The 19,360-nt window shown below is 47.6% G+C and overlaps 1 long non-coding RNA gene across 2 annotated transcripts; it reads right to left on the bottom strand.

Annotated features, from left to right (window-relative positions):
- Window positions 1-1,760: 1,760 nt before the first annotated feature.
- Window positions 1,761-9,761, bottom strand: LOC107977391. 2 transcript variants are annotated; one of them, XR_003483637.2, is made up of 5 exons: window positions 9,653-9,761; window positions 9,384-9,460; window positions 8,819-9,028; window positions 3,270-3,354; window positions 1,761-1,876 (listed from the first exon to the last, which is right to left on the bottom strand). It is a non-coding gene; the product is annotated as an uncharacterized LOC107977391 (long non-coding RNA). The 2 variants fall into 2 exon arrangements; XR_003483636.2 differs by lacking the exons at window positions 1,761-1,876; window positions 3,270-3,354 and having other exon boundaries at window positions 8,061-9,028.
- Window positions 9,762-19,360: the final 9,599 nt, after the last annotated feature.

The raw sequence follows: 19,360 nt of genomic DNA, 5'->3' as shown, positions 1-19,360 counted from the left end.
TCTGCTCTTTCTATGCTCGGACATGAGACTGTGTCTTCTATGTGTTTTCTCTTAATTCTCTCTGCAGCTCACAAGGGAGATAGAGCTGCTTTCCCCCTTGAGATAGAGCTGCTTTCCCCCTTTTCAGACTGAGATGAGAGCAAACTGGAATGGGCCTCACTTCTCGCTATTCCGAATGCCAGTTTGGTGTGACTAAAGCACACATTCTGCCAACTAGTGCCATCAAGGTTGAGAGCACTAGACTGGGAGGCGGGGCCTTGGGTTCTCAGTCCAGCTTTTCTAATTCTCTTTTCTCTCTTTCCACTTTAATTATGTGTGTGTGTGTCTATGTGTGCGCACATGAGTGTAGGTGCCTGTGGAGGCCAGAAACATCAGATCATCCCAAAGCTGGCATTAGGTGTGAAGGAACCAGCTCCCTTTTGGCAGCCATTACAGCCGAACACGTGCTTGCCATAAACCTGCCTTGGTCACTTAGAGGTCAGATGCCTGTCTCGTGACAAGGAACCTTAGTCACTAAAAGGTCAGATGCCTGTCTTGTGACAAGGAACCAATCAGAAGTTAGCTGGTGGCGCTATGCTTTACGACCCTGGGTGTGCTTTACGGACAAGCGCACGACAATGACGTAGAGAGCATAGCAACCACCCTGGGAGGGCCTATGAGCCATAACAACCAGTTGACCAATCAACACAGGGCAAGCCCTCCAAGCCTGGAGGCACACCAATCGTAAGCCTGTGCGTACCCCTAGACACTCCCCTTACGCTGCCCTATAAGATCTTTGGGGAGACCTTAGGAGCCGTCTTCTCTAGCTGTCCGCCATGGTGGGTGGTTGAAAGACCCGAGCTAACATGGGGTTAGCTCGTTAAATTACAATAAAGCCTCGTGCAGTTTGCAGCAAGTTCTCGAATCCGCCTGGTGATTGGGGTGACCGCGAACCTGGCCTGAGACCCCGGATACTTCAGTTTTCGGGGGTCTAACAGGTGCAGTTGTGAGCTTCTTGACACGGGTGATGGGAGCTGAACTTGAAACCTCTAGAAGAGCATTGTGTGTGCTCTGAGCCATCAATTCATCAAGCCTTTTTTTATCTTGTCTTTTCCTCCTTCTCTTCGTTTTTTAGTGCTAAGGGTTGAATCCAGAGCCTCATGCTTGCTAGGCAAATATTCTTTTGCTATACTAAGCCCCAGCTGCCCCCCCCACACACACACACACTTTACTTCTTTTTGAGACAGGGTCTCACTAAATGCCCCAACTGGCCTCGAACTCACTCTGTAGCCTAGGCAGGCCCTGATGTTGTGACTCTCCTACCACAGACTCCTGAGTGGCTGGGACAGCAGGTTGTAGGCCTGTGCCACCACTCCTGTGGCATCTCTTTAGGTATATTATTTAATGGTCCTGGGCTTGTAGCTTCTCAGCAGGAAGGAAAGGGGATTGAACTAGATGACCTCAATGGTTCCTTCAAGCACCAGTGTTCCAGGAGTCTTCATTTTGTGGCCTTGCTCACAGAGCTAATGAGTACCTACTCTGGCAGCATAGCTAAGATTTATTTACTTTAATAATATTTATCAAAACCACAGAGCTCACTCACACGCATACGTCAGCCCAGCCTTCCTGTTTATCCCAAGGGTTATCTTTTCAAACTGCCCTTTGGGCTTATAAAAGCACCTTTGTGTTTATCACATATGATTAAGTGAACAAAAAGCAGGTTATAAAACTATGTCTTAGTTAAGGTATCTGTTGCTGTGAAGAGACCATGACCAAGGCAACTCATTTAAAGGAAAACATTTAATTGGAGCTGGCTTACAGTTCAGAGGTTCAGTCCATTATCGTCAGGCGGGAAGCATGGTGCATGCAGACAGACTCCATGCTGGAGAGGCAGCATCTGCAGGCAGCGGCAGAGAACTGGCTTGAGCTTCTGAGACCTCAAAGCCCACCCGCTAGTGACACACTTCTCTAGCAAAGCCACACCTCCTAATTGTGCCACTCCCTATGAGCCTATGGGGGCCATTTTTATTCAAACCGCCAAATGATGAATCCTATCTAACAACAATGTATATGTATAATTGTGTAAATATTTTTAATTTAGATTTTATATATATATATATAAAGTGTATAGAATATATTAAGTATTTTCAGTTGAATACAGTTTATAAACATAAGTATTTGTGTTTATGTTCATATAATCTGAAAGGTTCTACATGTTAATATTAAAACATTAAAATAGCTTTTTCTTTCTCTTTGAGAAGTCTCATTAAGGAGCACATGGTACATGGGCAGAGCAGTCTGGTCCCTGGGGAGACAGCCTCAGCCTTCCAGCCACTCTCGATTCCCCCCGTATAGCCCAGATTGGCGGCCCCGAACTTGCTGTGTAGCCAAGGACAACCCTGAACTCTTGATCAACTTGCCTCCACCTCCGGGCACTTGGATTACAGATGAACATAGTCTCAGTCTCACTTGCTTTAGGCAGTGCTGGGGCCTGAACCCAGGACTTAGTGCATGCTGGGCAAATGCTCTACCAACTGAGCTAAACTCTTTTATGTGAATGGTGAAATAACTGTGTATTCCTCTCCACACCCCCATCTCTACCCCAAGTACCAGGGATTGATCCTAGAGCCTCATGCTTACAGGGTAAGCACTCTATCACTGAGATATGTTTTCTAGTCTGTGTTTGTTTGTGAGACAAGGTCTCACTAAGTTACCCAGGCTGGCTTTGAATTCACTCAGCAGCTGATAGCCTAAGGTTTTGAACTTGTTATCCTCTGCCCCTCTGCCTCTGCCCTCTGGCCTCTGCCCTCTGCCCTCTGCCCAGGGGCTGGGATTATAAATAAATCTGTGGCACCAGACCCAGGTCTTCTGTGGATATTTGTTTGAAATAGTTTATTATCACGCCAAGGTTGAACTTAAAGTTTTTATCTTATTTTATTATCTGGTATGGGTATGTTCCCCTGAGTGCTGGTGTCCTTAGAGGCCAGAGGCTTCAGATGCAGCATTATAGGTGGTGGTAAACCTGGTGGATTCTGGGAATGGCTGCCAGGTTCTCAGCAGAATTAGAACATGCTCCTAATGGCTGGGCCATCTCTCCAAACTGCCAAGGTTGATTTTGAACTTGGGAGCTGAAATGACCCACGAACCGCAGCCTCCTGTGTGGCTGGGATTAAAGTATACCATCATACCCAGCTTTCTTTTATTTTTTTTTAATTTATGTATTTTTTTGTCCTTTGTATAATAATTTTTGCCAGGGGAACTAGTTATTTTCTTAGAAATAGTAAACTCACATAAACCAACAAATAGTCACCACTGGATCCAAAATCTTGGTGCCCCTTCAACTTTGTCCTGATAATTTCTTGCAGGGGGCCTTTTCTGTCAGGAATAACAGGACAATGGCAGAGTGAACACAGAACATGGCACATGGAAAAAGCAATCTAACCCCTGGGGACTCAGCCTGGGCTCCCAGCCATCCTCATTTCCCTCACCTCCATTCACTTGCCTCCCCAGGTTTTTCTGTCTTTTGCGGTCAGTGAAGACCAACATGAACCTCAGCAGCCCTTCCGAACAATCTTGTTGGCCTGCATTCATTCATTCATTCATTCATTCATTCATCATAGGGATTGGATCAGTGGGAATTGTCATGGCCAAGTCTGCCCAAGGAGCTTGTAGTTGTTGGGGAGGGTAGAGCTGCGTGCACAGGGGAAGGGCTGGGAGGAAAACAGAAACAACACATCTAGACAAAGAGACCGCCAGATTTCCACACAGGAGTATGAGTCAAGCATCACCATGGGGCTTGGGGCCTGGGGACAGAAATAGTGATGCCATCATTCCATTTATCAATCTATCTATTCATTCCACAAATACACTCGCAGCATCTGCCATTAGCTTGTCACAGCCGCTGGAGAGGCAACAGTGAACAAAACAAGATAATGACCCCCCCACCACCTACTCTGTTTTGTTTATGTTCTGTGGGACACGGAAACAAAGGAAGTAAGCAAGTGTATAAAGGATCGTTGCTGAGGCGTTAAGTGCCATGAAAAAGCTGGCTAGTGTGTCAGAGAGCACGGGGGAGGTGACATCGGTGCTGATGTGTCGTCAGCTAAAATAGAGTCGGGATGGTTTGAGATTCTTCTCCTGGAATATCTCACCTTCCCCTCCACTTGCATCATATGCCCTCTGCTCAGAGACTTTGCAGGAGGCCTCTGGAGTCTTCTGGGCCATCCTAGACCTTTAACTTGGCACTTCAGGGCCTCCATAGTCTTGTCCCACTGCCTGTTTGCCCACCCCATCGTCTCAGGAACCTGCCCTGCTGACCGTGACAGGCTCTGTTCATGAGGCCTCCACACCTGGAGCCTGGGACAGTTTCCTGACTTCTCCAGTTCAGAGCACAGGCCATCCTTGGCCTGACTGCTCCCTTAGGTGGTGAATTCAGTCTTCTTGGGGGAGGGGCTGGAGCCTTCAAGGCCCTCTCTACTAGGTATGGCAATTATGCCTATAATTCTAGCACCTAGAGAGACAGGAGGATTGAAAGTTTAGGTCAGCCTGGTCTATAAATCAAGACCTTGTCTTAAAAAAAGAGAGAGAAGGAAATGAAAAATTTAATTAAAAAAAAATAAGTGTATAAAAAGCTGGTTTGGTGGTACACACCTGTAATCCCCGTTTGTGGAGGTGGAAACAAGGTCAGGAACTCAAGGCCAGTTGGTCAGTTACCTATTAAGTTCAAGTAGAGTCTGGGGGCTTCATGAGAACTTGTCTTCAAAAAACAAAATTTTAAAGCAACCAGGCATAGTGTTGAACACCTTTAATCTCAGTACTAGGGAGGAGGCAGAGCTATGTGACATCAAAGCCAGTGTGGTGCAAGAACAAGAGCTGGACAATGAGCCCTTGTCTAAATTAATAAATAAGCCAAAGACCCCCCCACACACACACACACACTGGATCCATTCTGTCTACCTGGCTAGAAAAACTTCACATGGCTTTTGAGCTCATCTGTCATCTTGTATGAAATGAAGATGAAAAGGCAAAAGAAGACTCGGGAAAACCAGAGTTCTCCAGGAGTAGGAGCAACAGGACCCTGTCTTCTCAATATTCAGAAGCCATCAACAAAGAGTCGGTGCTGTTTGATGGAGGAAAAGGCACTGCAGTGGACTCCATGCAGGGTGCAAGCTGCCTAGCACCTTCTAGAATTCTTCCCACTCCTCAATTCTAAAAAGACTTAAAGTTCAGGGTTCTAGGCTGGCAGGAACAAGGACTAGCTCGGAATATCCATAACCACTTTCTGCAAGCCTCAGCTCCTTAGACTTGCTGCAGCCACCCCCCCACCCCCCTTTAACCTGGGAGAGGAGCCCCTGGGTTTAGCTATCTGAAACACAGGATGTCTGTCACCTGTCTCTGGTCCTTCCCTCCCTTCTTCTCCCTCCTCCCCTTCCTCTTCCCTTCTCTCCTCCCCCTCTTTGGTGCTGATTCAATTCTGAAGCTTGACCTTTGACACTTTGGGGCAAGATGTCCAGGCAGTGGGAGGCTAGGGGAGGGGTGCGTGATTGTCACGTTGGAAATTTAGGATGAAAGTCAGTACGGTAAACACGTACTCATCATGAGCCTCCTTCCACTGGGTCTTTCATCTGAGGAATCTAAAAGTCCCAGACAAATGGTAATTAATTTTCACAACAGCTTCCTCAGGAGGATGGTACCAGCCAATGGCCAGAGGGCATTTTCCTGTGTTCTTTCCTAACCCTTCTACTCTCCCGCAGTAGGCTGGCAGCCCCAAGGGAACAATGCCACATGGGTAGGGGCCTAGGTCTTAGACTCCTCAGTCTAGAAGGCTTCAGGGCCAGAATGAGGCTCCTTCCAAGTAACTTCCTGCCCCTGCTCCCTGCCCTGCTCCCCCAGAGGGTGACTAAGGATGACTTAGACATCCTATTTCTTGCCTCTACTGGCCAGCTGAGGCTAAACAATGTTATATGGCTCAGCAGAAACCTCGGCTCCAGGACAGCCTCTGCCCTGTCCTACCCTTTGCATCCACACTGTGCGCAGTCACTTGCCTACCCCCCACCCTGGAGGGGAGAAGATGCTTGAAATGGTTTTTATCTTTAAGCACATTATAGAGGAAATATAAACTAGTTGTGTAAAGCTCAGGAAATACTAAAGAATATTTGGCTGGGCATGGTGGTGCTCACCTTTGATCCCAGCACTTGAGAGGCAGAACAAATACAAACAATATTTCAATAATTCCCCTACTGCCAAGGGCACAGCAACTGAGATCTTGTTACTTTATTTTTGTCTATTTGTTGCTGTTGCTATTTTTTTTTTTTTTTTTTGTCTTTTTGTTTTGTTTGAGACAGGTCTCTCTAGGTAGCTCTGGTTATCCTGGAAGGAACTCACTGTGTAGACCAGGCTGGCCTCAAACTCACAGATCCTATGGAATGCCAGGATTACAGTGTGCACACTGTATTTGAGGAAATACTAGCATATACTCAAAGTGGAGTTGCAGAGCTGGCTCCATTAGCAAAGCTTTTGCTGTTTTAATGGTGAGGAGTTGAGTTTGGATCCCCAGCTCTCACCAAGCATGGTGGCATCTTGTAGTCTGAGCACTGAGGAGGCAGGAGCAGATCCTTGGAGACTGATTGCTGGCCTTATCGAACTCAAGGAGCTCCAGGTTCAGTGAGAAACTGTGTCTCAAAAAATAAGGTGTGGGGAACTAAAGGGATGGCTCAGCAGTTAAGAACACTTCCAGAGAACCAGTTTGATTCCCAGCACACACATGCAGATCCTAACTGTCTGTGACTCTGGTCCTAGGGGATCTGATGTCCTCTTCTGACTTTTGTAGACACCAGGCAAGCAAACGGTGCACGTATGTGCATTCAGGGAAAATACTCATACACATAAAAATAAATAAAAACAATAAGGTAGAGAATAATAGAAGACGCCCAAAGTGGACTCCACATAAACATGCACAAACACATGCACACACACAAACATGTACACATGCATATGCTACACATAAACATATGTATGCACACATGTAAAAACACAGACATGTGTGCTCGAACCCACTTATAGTAAAGCAAAGACATGTATATGTACACACACACACACACACACATACCATTAAGCACAATTATACCTGCACACCCAAATAAAAAAAGAATAGAAAGCTATAAAGTGAAAGTCAAATTCTACCTTTCCAGAAGCTGTCTTCCATATACAAGCATAAACATGCACAGCATAACACATGTATAATTTAGCTCCTTTCCACCTCATGTGAATATGCATTTTCTATGCATTAAAAAAAAAATCATCGGCCAAGCCTTTTATCAGCCACTAATATTTTTTTGTCTTGCTGGTAGGCTCTAGTGTACTTAACCTTTTCCTCATTTCTGGACTTTTACTCAGGTGAGGAACAGGAAACAGCGACTGAGTCAGAATGAGCGCTGGGAGGAGGAAGCACACCAGGCTGGCCTGGGGGCCCACCAGGCGCAGGTTCTTCCTGTCTTTTCTAGACCACTCTCCAGAAGAGGAAAATGAGGCACAGGGGAGGTTAAGGAGGAGTCTGCTTGTGGGTTAAAAGCCAGAGTTGCAAGCACCGTTTATCAGTGCTAAAGGCCATGGCTGTGCAACTTAACCAAGACTTGTTAGAAAATCCAGATTGAGTGGTGGCACGATGCTCGGTTGGAGATGGGGAGAGCCCTTGTCATTTACCTTCCCACTCACGCTAATAGCATTCTCTGCCAGCTATCAGGGATCCAGGGTGAGAAAGGCGCAGACTTTGTCCTGTAGACACTAACAGTTGCATGGAGGTGGCCATGTAGACAAGCTGTCCCGTCAGCATAGGAGAGGAACATGGAAGGGACCATGGGGCCTAACCCACCAGGGCTTTCTCTCTCAGACTCCAAAGGTCAAGGAAAGTGGGGAGGAGGCCTAGATTGAGTCAGGCCCCTGGTGCCTGTTTGGAAGTGCCAGGGAGGCTGACCCACCCCTGCACCCTCCCCGATTTCTGGGTTTACCCCAGCCTCTTGCCCTTCACAACATGGCTTTCCCTGTTCCCAGGGCAATAGAGTGGGTGGCAGGCTCTCAGCTTCTGAAAATGTTTTCAAGGAAACAATTTTGGTTTATTTTCTAGAAACTCAGGAAGTTTCCACCACACTTAGCACAGGAGTGGGAGGCACAGGAGGCTCATACGCATAGGGCATGGTAAGTGTGTCTGATTGGAGCCCTGCTCTGGAATACTGGAAAGTAGTTGACAGGGATCAGACTTACGCTGACAAGCCATAGAAACACAGCCTGGCAATCTTACACAAGACGGTCCTCTGCATAGTATTGGTAGGATCTGAAACATGCCAGTCTTGAAAAGTAAGCAATAAATTAAAACATCCAAAGGCCCAGAGCAGCAAGGGCCTAAAACTGCCATGTCTCATGAAGAGTGCTCAGGACGGTCTGTCACTACAGCCAGATAGCAAGGTGAAGGCCTCGGCAGCTAGGGCCCTCAGGGGCCAGGAGCCAGGCATTGGGTTGGAAAATCTGGCTGGATTGACTGTGGTCTGCACCCAGGCCTGCTGCACTAGGCTTGTAGGCAGCTGATCAGCCCTTGGCCTTGGGTAGGAGGAGCTGGGTACAAGGGAAAACCTGCCTGGTAGGCAGAGGGCTTTGGATCAGTGGCGCAGGGAGGGTTAAAAGAAAACATAAGCAAAGAGCTTTTCCGCACTGCCTGATGGTCAGTAAATGCCGGCAAAGGACATGTGGCTACTCTTATTGCCATCACTATCCACTGTCTTCTTTGTAAGGTGAAATACATATAGTTTTTCAGTCTAATTAGATAACAAGAGAAACACAAAATCACCCTGCGATTGCCGAAAACTCTGTCAACACTGGATGTTTCCAGCCAGCCTGGTTTCTGTGCATTGGATTTCCTCTTCCTCGCTCAGTCTGTCCTCCTTAATCCATTACCCAAGCCTTTGAACAGTTGTGATGGTCTGTGCACATGGCTGGGTGCCCCACCTTGTAGTATTTGCACTTCTGTAACAGCTGGATTGGGGGGTGGGGGTGGATCCTGGAGAGGGATGTGTGATTAAATTAGAGCATCCTTTAACAAAAAACGATTTCAGACTCAGGAATTAGTGTTTGAAATACTGATACTTGACATTTGACCTCGGCTAATGAACTTTATCTCTAGGGGATTTTGGGGAGCTTGTTTGCTTCAATTCCCACAATTCAGAGTGGGTAGGAGGGGAATGCAAGTGCCCCCCTCCCTCTCTTCCTCTTACAGGGGTCCTTGTGATGCCACCAAAAGAAGGCGTGTCCATGGCCCAGTGTCATCTTGATTAGTCTGCCCACTGCTTTCTCACGTTCTCAATACACTCAACCACTGATTAGGCCGGAGTGGTTTTTCCGGCCTGTGAAATTACCTGCCATTAGTGGAAAGTGTCCCAGCCTTGTCTCTTGCCAGGTTGAGACTTCGGGCAATTTCCTTAGATTTCTCAACCTGTTTTGGTAAAAAGAGAGTCGTGTGTGTCTACTAGGATTAAAGAGAAGCACGCTGCGCCCAGGTGGCAAGTTTTTCTACTCTGTCCTCCACACTCTCCTCCTCCTCCTCCTCCTCCTCCTCCTCCTCCTCCTCCTCCTCCTCCTCCTCCTCCTCTCCTCCTCCTCCTCCCCGACCCCCACCCACCCCGACCTGCCTAGGCCCCCTGCTTTCTCGGCGGCAGACTGGGTTCCGGGAAGTGGCCCTGCCTGAGACTGCCTCGGAGCAGCTGTGGAGTCAGATGACCCAGCCTCCCATTGGGGTGACTAAAATACCAGCGATGCCGATTATTTGGACTTCCTGGGCAGGGCTCGCCACCGCTGTGACTGGTGGGACCTCGGAAGCAACAGTAATTAATATTTGGCCAGGTGTCATTCCAGTGGCCCCCGCCAAGCAAGGGGTCCCACCCTGAGCAGGGAGCCGGTGGGAACTGCCCTGGCTGCATTCCCCGCCCAGTGGTTGTGCCACGCGCTCTGAGGTTCCAGGCTGCAGGCAGCCAGATGTCCCTAGCCTTGCCGGGGTGGGGTGGGGTGGGGTGGGGTGGGGGAGTGTTCAGCCGCCCACAGAGTAGAGCATTCCACCCCCAGTCTCCCAGGAGGGTGCTCGGAAGGAGTTCCCTCCTAACCTACTGGAACCTGTCCTAAAGGGTAGGTGTCCTGGTGACCACCCACCAGGAGAGAGGTCACGGAAGATGGGGGCGGGGGCGTGGTTTCATCCTTTCTCATATTCCAAAGCTCCATTGGAGCTGGAGATGTGTGGAGGGCTCAGGGGCCATACTCTCCATCTGTCCTCATTTTATAGAGGAGAGTACCAAGACCCCCCACCCCCACCAATGGATTGTTCTATTTAGGATTCTATGAGAAATGAATGACCAAATGAGGACAGTGACTGGAAGTTGCTTTTTCAATGTCTTTTTTTAATGTGTTGGAATGTTTTGCCAGTGTGTGTGTGTGTGTGTGTGTGTGTGTGTGTGTGCCCCACCTGTGTTGCTAGTGGTGGTGGAAGTCAGAAGAGGACTTGAGATCCTCTAGAACTGGAGTTATGGGTGACCGTGAGCCATCACGTGGATACCTGGAATGGAGCCCAGGTCCTCTGCAAGAGCACGTGTTCACCTGCTGGGCCATCTCTATGGTCCCTGGCTGAAGTTTTGAAAGAGCTGTTTTCAGTGTAGTACAAATCACCCCCGACCTAAATTTGGCTATCCTCCAGTTCCCAAAATTCCTCTTTACTCCCTTCGTTTTAAGCCCCACACCCCTTTAAGTAAAGGTTTCCTGTGTAGCCCAGGCTAACCTTGAACTCACAACCCTCCTGCTTCAGGCTCCTTAGTGCTAAAATTACAGTCATGGTCCACCCTGGGTATGGTCTACTGTATCACAGCCAGGCTAAACTCCCTTCCCCAGCTAAACTTCAAGGCTTTGCCACCAATTCAAGTGTAAGCTTCTCCCAGCAGGGACCACTTTCTGCATCACTTAAAAGTAGTGTTTCTGGAATGATGGAGGGATGGAGAGAGGGAGTGAACACAAACGCAGCCAGAGCTGGCAGGAATGCTATGGTAGCTCTCTGTGAAAGCTGATTTATGATTATATAGCAGTCTACCACCTTGCAACCATATGCAGCTGGTGCTGTCAGTCAGTCCTACCCAGCGGAAGTTCAGTAACTTTCAGAGAACACATAGCTAGTAAGTGCCCCATAAAATTGGGATCCTAGCAAGGGAGCTGCACCCATGCATAGTTAGTGCTCATACTAGTGACGGCTTTATAAGAAATATGAAAACAGTTCCATCTTTGAGTGTGGAGTGGTCTTCTGGTAAACAGTATATGACACTTACCTTTTCTCATCAAACATCACAACAGTGTCCCAAGACAGTCAGGGAGAAATGCCTAAATTCCCTCAAATGTGACTGTTGTCTGACAACATTTTTTCTGGGGAAATGAAGCACACTTGTCTACTCACCCCAGGTAGAGAGCCCATGAGAGACCAAAGTACAGATACCACCAGTGAGTTTCACTGGGGTTACTTACAGGAGCAGACATAACTAAAAGACTACTACATCACCAAGGCCCACCAAACCCAGAGCATACTGCAAAGCCTACAGGCAGCTCATTCAGGCTGCAGTTTGTCCAAATCTCTTCTAGGCAGGGAGTCTGGTCTGATGTCATTGTCTCTGGTGCTCAGGCCTTCTTCCTCTGAGGCCTCTGAGGGGGACTGCCTGCTTTCTTTACTCTCTCAGGGAGGGGCCTTGTGAATCTGGTCTGTTTCAGGGACTTCCTGAAGCTATTTCTTAATTGTTTACCTCCTTGCTTAAGGAGCTCCTCTGGAGGATGGAATGCTTTAATCTCAGAGGACACATACAACCGTGAGCGGCTGCCAGGGCAAGGAGCCAACTGGTGTCCATCTCTCCTTGTTCGACCCACAACTGTATCAATGGGTGTTGTAGTGTTTGCAGGAAGAACAGACCAATGCATTTCTTTCACACTAGCAGACGGAGGCTGGCAGCAGTGATGGGATACCACACAACAAGTGGCAGAACCTGGATGGAGAGTTCCTCATTCCCAGGCTGGGCTCCTTTCTGTCTATTCTTGTGACTATGAACACAGAGCTAACACACTGCTAGGGACTGTGCTGGACTCTGGTAATACAAACCAGTGCGCCAAGGAGAAGGAGGAGCATGGGAAGCACTTGCTTTGGGCACAAAGTCTCCTTGGAGGGTACCAAACTCCTCCCCCCCCCCCAGTAATCAAGGTAGACAGTACTTCATTATTTTAAAAATATATTACCACTGTGAGTTTGTGTGACGTATTGGGGTGGCATATGTGTGTGACACCACACCTGTGGAGGTCAGAGGACAACTCTGTGAAGCCAGATTCTCCCCTTCTACGTTTCTGTTGGTTCTAGAGGCCGAACTGTGCTCCCTAGGCCTGATTACCAAGTGCCTTCACCTGCTGATAGGTCTAGCTGGCCCAAGGGAAGTGATGTTTTCAAGCAAAACTTTATAAAAACAAATAAACAAGCAAATAAACACACCAAACTAGCAAACCATAGCCTATAGTTCTACAACCTGGTTTTGATTTTTGTTGTTGAGACAGGGTCTTGCTATACAGCCTAGGCAAGCATCAAACTCCTGGCCTGTCATTCTGAGAGCAGGTGAGAAAAAGCCAAGTAAACAAGGCTAAAGTCTTGTAACCTCTGTTCCTTCGTGGATTTGCTCCTGGAATGTGCTTTCGAGCCCCTCCCAGGTATAGGAGTGGATTTGCTTCAGATTAGCCATCGTCTTACTTTTGTTCTAAAACGTCTCCAAACACAGGTTGGCCTGTGACTGTCTACAGCCAAAATTCACATGACCTCTGCTCATGACCTCGCTTAACCCTCAGAATGCCCTCTGAATATGCACCATCTGATGCTCTGAATAAAGTTGGATATTGCATGAGACCATGGTTAGGCTCACGGTTAGGCCCTGCTCTCCCAGGTTCATGCTGCCAGCCAGATGGTAACACTGGCCCTTCTAACTCAGTCTCTTACGTGTTGGGATTACAGGTATGTGACACACAACTAACTTGTGGCCTGCTTTTTTTTTTTTAAGTTATATTGGTTATTTTTAATTTTAAAAATAATTTAAAATGATTTTTTGTGTATGCGAGTTTTGTCTGTATGTATGTCTGTGCACAGCCTGTGGAGGCCAGAACATAACCCCTGGAACTGGCATTATAGATGAGTGTGAGCCACCCTGTGAGTGTTGAGAATCAAACCCTGGTCATCTGGGAGAGCAGCCAGCTCTCTGAAATTTTGAGGCACCTCTTCAGCCCTGTTTTTGTCTTTTACGATGGGAGTCTTTAGGCTGGAATGTAGTGGTGCATGCCTTTAATCCTTGCACTTGGGAGGCAGAGGCAGAGGCAGGCAGATCTCTGTGAGTTCAAGTCCAGCCTGGTCTACAGAGTGAGCGTCAGGACAGGCTCCAAAGCAATACAGAAAAACTCTGTCTCAAATAAATAAATAAATAAATAAATAGGGGATCTTTGCTGGCGAGTTTTTGTGAGCTTGGTACAAACTGGAGACATCAGAGAAGACTGAGAAAATATGCCCATCAGATTGGCCTGTCGTCAAGTCTGTTGCTCATTTTCTTGATTAGTGATTGATGTGGGAGGCTCCAGCCCACTGTGGCTGGTGCCACCCCTGGGTATGCAAAAGCAGGCTGAGCAAGCCGTGGAGGGCAAGCCAGGAAGCAGCACCCTCCCCGGTCTCTTCACAGTTCCAGCCTCCAGGTGCCCTGTCTGAGCTCCTGCCCTGCCTTCCTTTCATGCTGCACTGCCAGCTGTGAGAGAGACACTTTCCTGTCCTAGTTGCTTTTTTTTTTTTTTTTCCCAGTTGCTTTTGGTATTTATCACAGCAATGGAAAGCGAACTGGGATAGGGTCTCGTGTAACCCAGGCCAGCCTTACACTGTCCACGCAGCTGGAGATAACTTTGAGCTTCTGAACCTCCACTTCCCAGATACTGGAGTGGCAGACAAGCCTCGTAATATCTAACTTCAAAAGAAAGTTGTGTGTGTGTGTGTTCATGTGTGTGTGTGTTTGTATGTGTAGGCACATGTGAGTGTGTTTGTGTGTGTACACGTGGAGGCCAGAGCAAGCAACACAACTGGTGTCTTCTTCAATTACTTTCCACATTATTATTTTTTAAAGATTTATTTATTTATTTATTATGTCTATAGTGTTCCTCCGGCATGTCTGCCTGCAGGCCATAAGAGGGCGCCAGATCACATTACCGTGTGGTTGCTGGGAATTGAACTCAGGACCTCTGGAAGAGCAGCCAGTGCTCTTAACCTCTGAGCCATCTCTCCAGCCCCCTCCACATTATTTTTTGAGACAGAGTCTCTTACTGTTCCTGGAACTCACTGATTCTGCTAGACTGGCTGGCCAGGAAGCCAGCAAGGATTCTTCCTTCCCCACTTCTCCAGTACCAAGGTGACAGGTGCCAGTGCCACGGCAGGTGCTAGGCACAGAACACAGATCGTCATGCTTGTGTCCAAACACAGTATCAACTGAGGCATCTCACCAGCTCCACAGTTACGAGCACTGGTTTCTCTTCTAGAGGACCAGGGTTCTGTTCCCAGCACCGACATGGTGGTTCACATCATCAGTCCCAGGGGATCTGGCACATGTAGGCAAAATATCAATATACATAAAATAAAAATTGGTTTAAGTTTTGTTTTTTTTTTTTGTTTTTTTGTTTTTTTTTTTTTGACTAAATCCTGGAGCGGTGGCTCATCAGTTAAGAGCATGTGCTGACCTTGCAGAGGAGCCAGGTTGATTCCCAGCACCCACATGGCTGCCAACAATTGTCTGTAACTCCAGGTCCAAGTGACCCAATGCCCTCTTCTGGCCTGTGTGGCACTAGGCACACATGTATCATACATGCAAGCAAAACATTTACACACATAGAACAAAAATAAACAAATCTTGGAACAAAAAGTGATTAAATCCCAAACTGGGTTTGGTGGCACAGGCCTGCAGTTCCAGCTGCCTAAAAAGCTAATGTTCAAAGATGAAAAGTTCAAAGCCTGTCTGGGCTAAGAGCTAGTTCAAGGCCATCCTAGGGAACTTAAGGAGACCTTGTCTCAGATAGTAAAAAAAGAGGGCTAGGGGCTGGAGAGATGGCTCAGAGGTAAAGAGCACTGACTGTTCTTCCAGAGGTCCTGAGTTCAATTCCCAGCAACCACATGGTGGCTCACAACCATCCGTTATGAGATCTGGTGCCCTCTTCTGGTGTGCAGATATACATGCAAGCAGAATGTTGTATACATAAATAAACAAAATCTTAAAAAAAAAAAAAAAAAAAGAGGGCTGGAATCCCAGTGTGGTAATGCATACCTTAAATCCCAGCACTGGGGAGGCAGAGGTAGTCAGATCTATCTGAATTTGAGGCCAGCCTGGTCTACATAGCAAGTTCCTGGACAGCCAGGGCTGTATAGTGAGAACCTGTCTGAAAACAAAGCAAAAGCTTGCTGGAGACATAGCACAGTGGGAAAGTGCTTGCACACATCCAACAGGGCCTAGGTTCAATCCACATTACCACTGGGGGCGGGGGGCATCCCATTCTCCACTGTAAGATCTTTAATCTGGGGGGACAGTGCTGCAGGGGAACAGAAGAGAGCTGCTCAGAAGTGCAGTCATGTGAGAAAACCAGTTCCCAGGGCAGCTCAGGAGGCTGCTGCTGTTGGAGTCAGGAGCCAAGAGAGGAAGTAGTGTTACAGATCGTGGAAGGGCAGTGCAGAGCCCACTAGGTCAAGAACAGTCTCTAAGGCTTTAGACTGTGCAGGCTTCATAATTTTTGAGAGGGTTATGATTTGAAGGATCCTCCTACAGGCTAGAAGGATACTGTCCTCTTGCTCAAGTGTTTATTGGTTGCAGGTTGTTGAACTTGCTAGAGAGGGCTGTGTGTGAAGGGCTGAGCTGGTGTGGTGTTTGTGTGGAGGATCAGCGTCCTGGGAGGAAACTGCATCTCAGAGGACTGCCCAGGAGGTAGGCTGGAGACGAGGAACTGGGGGGTCTTGCTGTCTTTGAGATGGTCCTCCCGTGTTGTCCAGGCTGAACTCCTACCTTAGCCTCCTGAGCAGCTGGGACCAGAGGATGAGCTGCCATGCCCAACTGGAGGCAGCTCTCGTCAGGAGTGATGAGATGAGCAAGGGAAGCATCTGAATGGCATGGAAGCTGAGAGAAGGAGAGCCACTCTGCAAGTCTTGTATGGGAATTTGCTGATGTCACATACTTAGGTAATGACCGACCTACAGCAAAGAAAGAGGAGGGTGGGAGTAGGGAAAGAAAGACCGAGAGGCTGCTCTTGGGTACATCTGTGCTTCTGTTTCTCTATTTGGAGACACCATAAGCCTTTAGTATTTCAGATTGTTTTTTACCTGAACACAGATGATTTAGACGAAGGCTTCCACTTCTGAGAGTCTCTGTTTTTAACACAGTAACTGCCATTATGCTCTACTTCCACCAACCTTAAATAGTGTTTGCGTGAACATGTCTATGTGTGTTATCTGATTTTTCACAACAACCCTATTAGTAGCTACAGACTTGGTACCCCTAAAAAAAAACTGCTGGGGTCCAGCTTGTATCAGTCCCATGCTACAGAGGCTATTTATTCCAGACTGATGTCTTTGGGGCTGAGATCGGAGCCAGTCAAATGGCCCCGGGAGTGCTGGGCCGGGAAACTCCTAGCTACGCAACGGTGATAAAGACAAGACACAGATACCTTGTCATTTCAGGAGGGCCCTCAGTCCATGCTGGAGTCTGGAGTCTCTGGTTTATTCTAGCATCCTCTTAAATAGCTTTCCAACAGTGGAGGTGACCACAGAAGACATCTACTATCATGTATAAAGCTGATATCAAAAAATTATTTTAACCCTAGCGGCACACCTAAACAGTCCCTAGGCACAAAACCATCAGAATAGGCGTGGGCGCACCCAGGGCCTAGGTCTGTTGTTATGCAAACTAGGAGACATTCTCCACAAAGGCCAAGTCATCCGGTGGTAATTAGCCGAGCATCTGAAAGACAATGGGAGATCCAGGCTCCTGAGATAGAGTTTGAGCCTATATCTGAAATACCATAATTTATATTTTTCCGGCCCAGACAACAAACAAACAAACAGAGAAGCCTGAGGAGTAAAGTGACCTGTCCAAACAGTAACTCTCTGTCTATAAGGTCTGCGATTTGGAAAGCAGTGAAAAGCTCTTTAAGGAAGTATTTTCTCTGTGACTGAGGCTGAGGCTGGCCCCAAGGCCCCAAGGTCCTGGAGATGCCCACGTAGCTGGAGGCTGGACTCCTTCCTGGTTTCACTGCCAAGTTTCCCCCACCCACCCGCTCTTCAGTTTTTGCATAGTGACTTTCTCCAAAGACTGTGTCACTCTTGATAGTGACACTGCAAGAAAAGCTTGTGATTGAATCACTTCCTGTCCCATTCAGTGTCCCCTGTTCTCCAGTGCTCTTGTTTTACCACTTAGTAATAAGTACCGCGATGATGATGGCCTCTGGAAGGCTCTGGAGGTCTGGTCAGCCCTTCTATAATCTCATATGTGTGCCAAGAAACAAACTTCCAGTTTAGTGCCGTTCCACAACCATGTCCACAGGGGGCCTGGTGGGACCCTGGTTGTCCCAGAAGGCTGGTGGGGCAACCCCAGCCATGAAGTAAAAGAGGTAGTCACTGACTTGGCTTCCCCATGGGTGCTTACTCACTGAGTCCTCTCATCTTGAGCTCATGTGTCAGGACATGTGTGGGAAGACACATGCCAAAGGATTGTGTGTATTTTGGGGAAACCCCAGTTATCTTCTATTTTCTCAGAAAGGGCTTCCTAGAGGCTAAGAACCACCCTGCCAATGGAGCCTGAGAGGCAAGGGGGCCATGGGCTAGTTGAGGTTCAACTGGGAAGGAGAATTCCCCTGGGTAGATAGGGCCATGGAGAATCTAAGACCATCCAGCTGCACTGGAGTCTCTAGGAGTCATTTTGTTGTCTCAAGACAGGGTCTTCTGTAGCCCAGGCTGGCCTTGAACTCACTCTTCAGCTGTGGATGACATTAAACTCCTTTTGATCCTCCTGCCTGTCCCTCCTAAGTACTGGGATTACAGGTTTGTGGCACTGCAGCCAGCTTAGAACTCTTAAAATTCTAAAGGTTAAGGTATTTTTGCCCCAGAGCCAAGGACACCCTCACAGACAAAATGAAACCATCCAAATCCTAAAAACAGCCGAGAGTGATCACACTCATACACAAGCACCCCCACACACACACACATGCATCACACATACATAACACATATGTACCTCCACTCCACACGCATCACACACATACTACACACACACATGCAACACTACATTTGAATCCCCACACATGCATATCTCTCTCTCTCTCTCTCTCTCTCTCTCTCTCTCTCTCACACACACACACACACACACACACACACACACACACACTCCATAACAGAACATGCAGTCCTCTGTCATCTGGATCAACATGAACCTGCTTGACCCTGAATCGTCACTCAAACTCCTCAGTTTCCCTAGTATCTGTCTTAGTCAGTGTTGTGTTGCTGTGAAGAGACACCATGACCACAGCAACTCAAGGAAAACATTTCCTTGAGGTGGCAGCTCATAGTTTCAGAGGTTCAGTCCACTATCATCATGGCGGGGAGCGTGGCAGTGTGCGGGCAGACAGTGCTGCCTACATCTTGATCAGAAGGCAACAGGAAATGGTCTCAGTCTCACTGTGTGTGGCTTGAATATATATGAGCCCTCAAAGCCTGCCTCTACAATGACACACTTCTTTCAAGAAGACCAAACCCACTCCAACAAGGCCACATCTCCTAATAGGATCACTCCCTATGAGCTTATGGGGGCCAATTACATTCAAACTACTACAGTATCCAACTAGAAATTATAAGTCCTATGGCTGTTCTGTATCCTGGTTAGAGTATACGTGTGTATATATGTGTGTCCAAGTGCATAGGATTGTATACAGGAAGGAAAAGGTCCATTTCACTATAAGTTTTCTTTAAAGATTCCTTCTTTAAGCTGGGCATGGTGGCACACACCTATAACCCCACAGCACTCAGGAGGCAGAGAGAAGACCAATGGGTTTCAAGTCAGACACGGTTACACTGGGAGACTGTCTCAGAAACACACACACACATACATGCACATGTGTACACACACACACACACACACACACACACACACACACACACACACACACGGAAAAATTATCTTCTCCTGTTTATGTGGCATCAAAGATGTGGCCTTATGTAGACAGTCAACAAGATCAATAACCTATTGGATGTATGGAGTGTTGGACTCCTGCAGGCAGTCTA

The sequence above is a fragment of the Cricetulus griseus genome, chromosome 3 (genome assembly GCF_003668045.3).
Source record: "Cricetulus griseus strain 17A/GY chromosome 3, alternate assembly CriGri-PICRH-1.0, whole genome shotgun sequence".
NCBI lineage: Eukaryota > Metazoa > Chordata > Mammalia > Rodentia > Cricetidae > Cricetulus > Cricetulus griseus.
The sequence above is the reverse complement of the archived record's forward strand: the minus strand, read 5'-3'. Positions and strand labels throughout refer to the sequence as shown.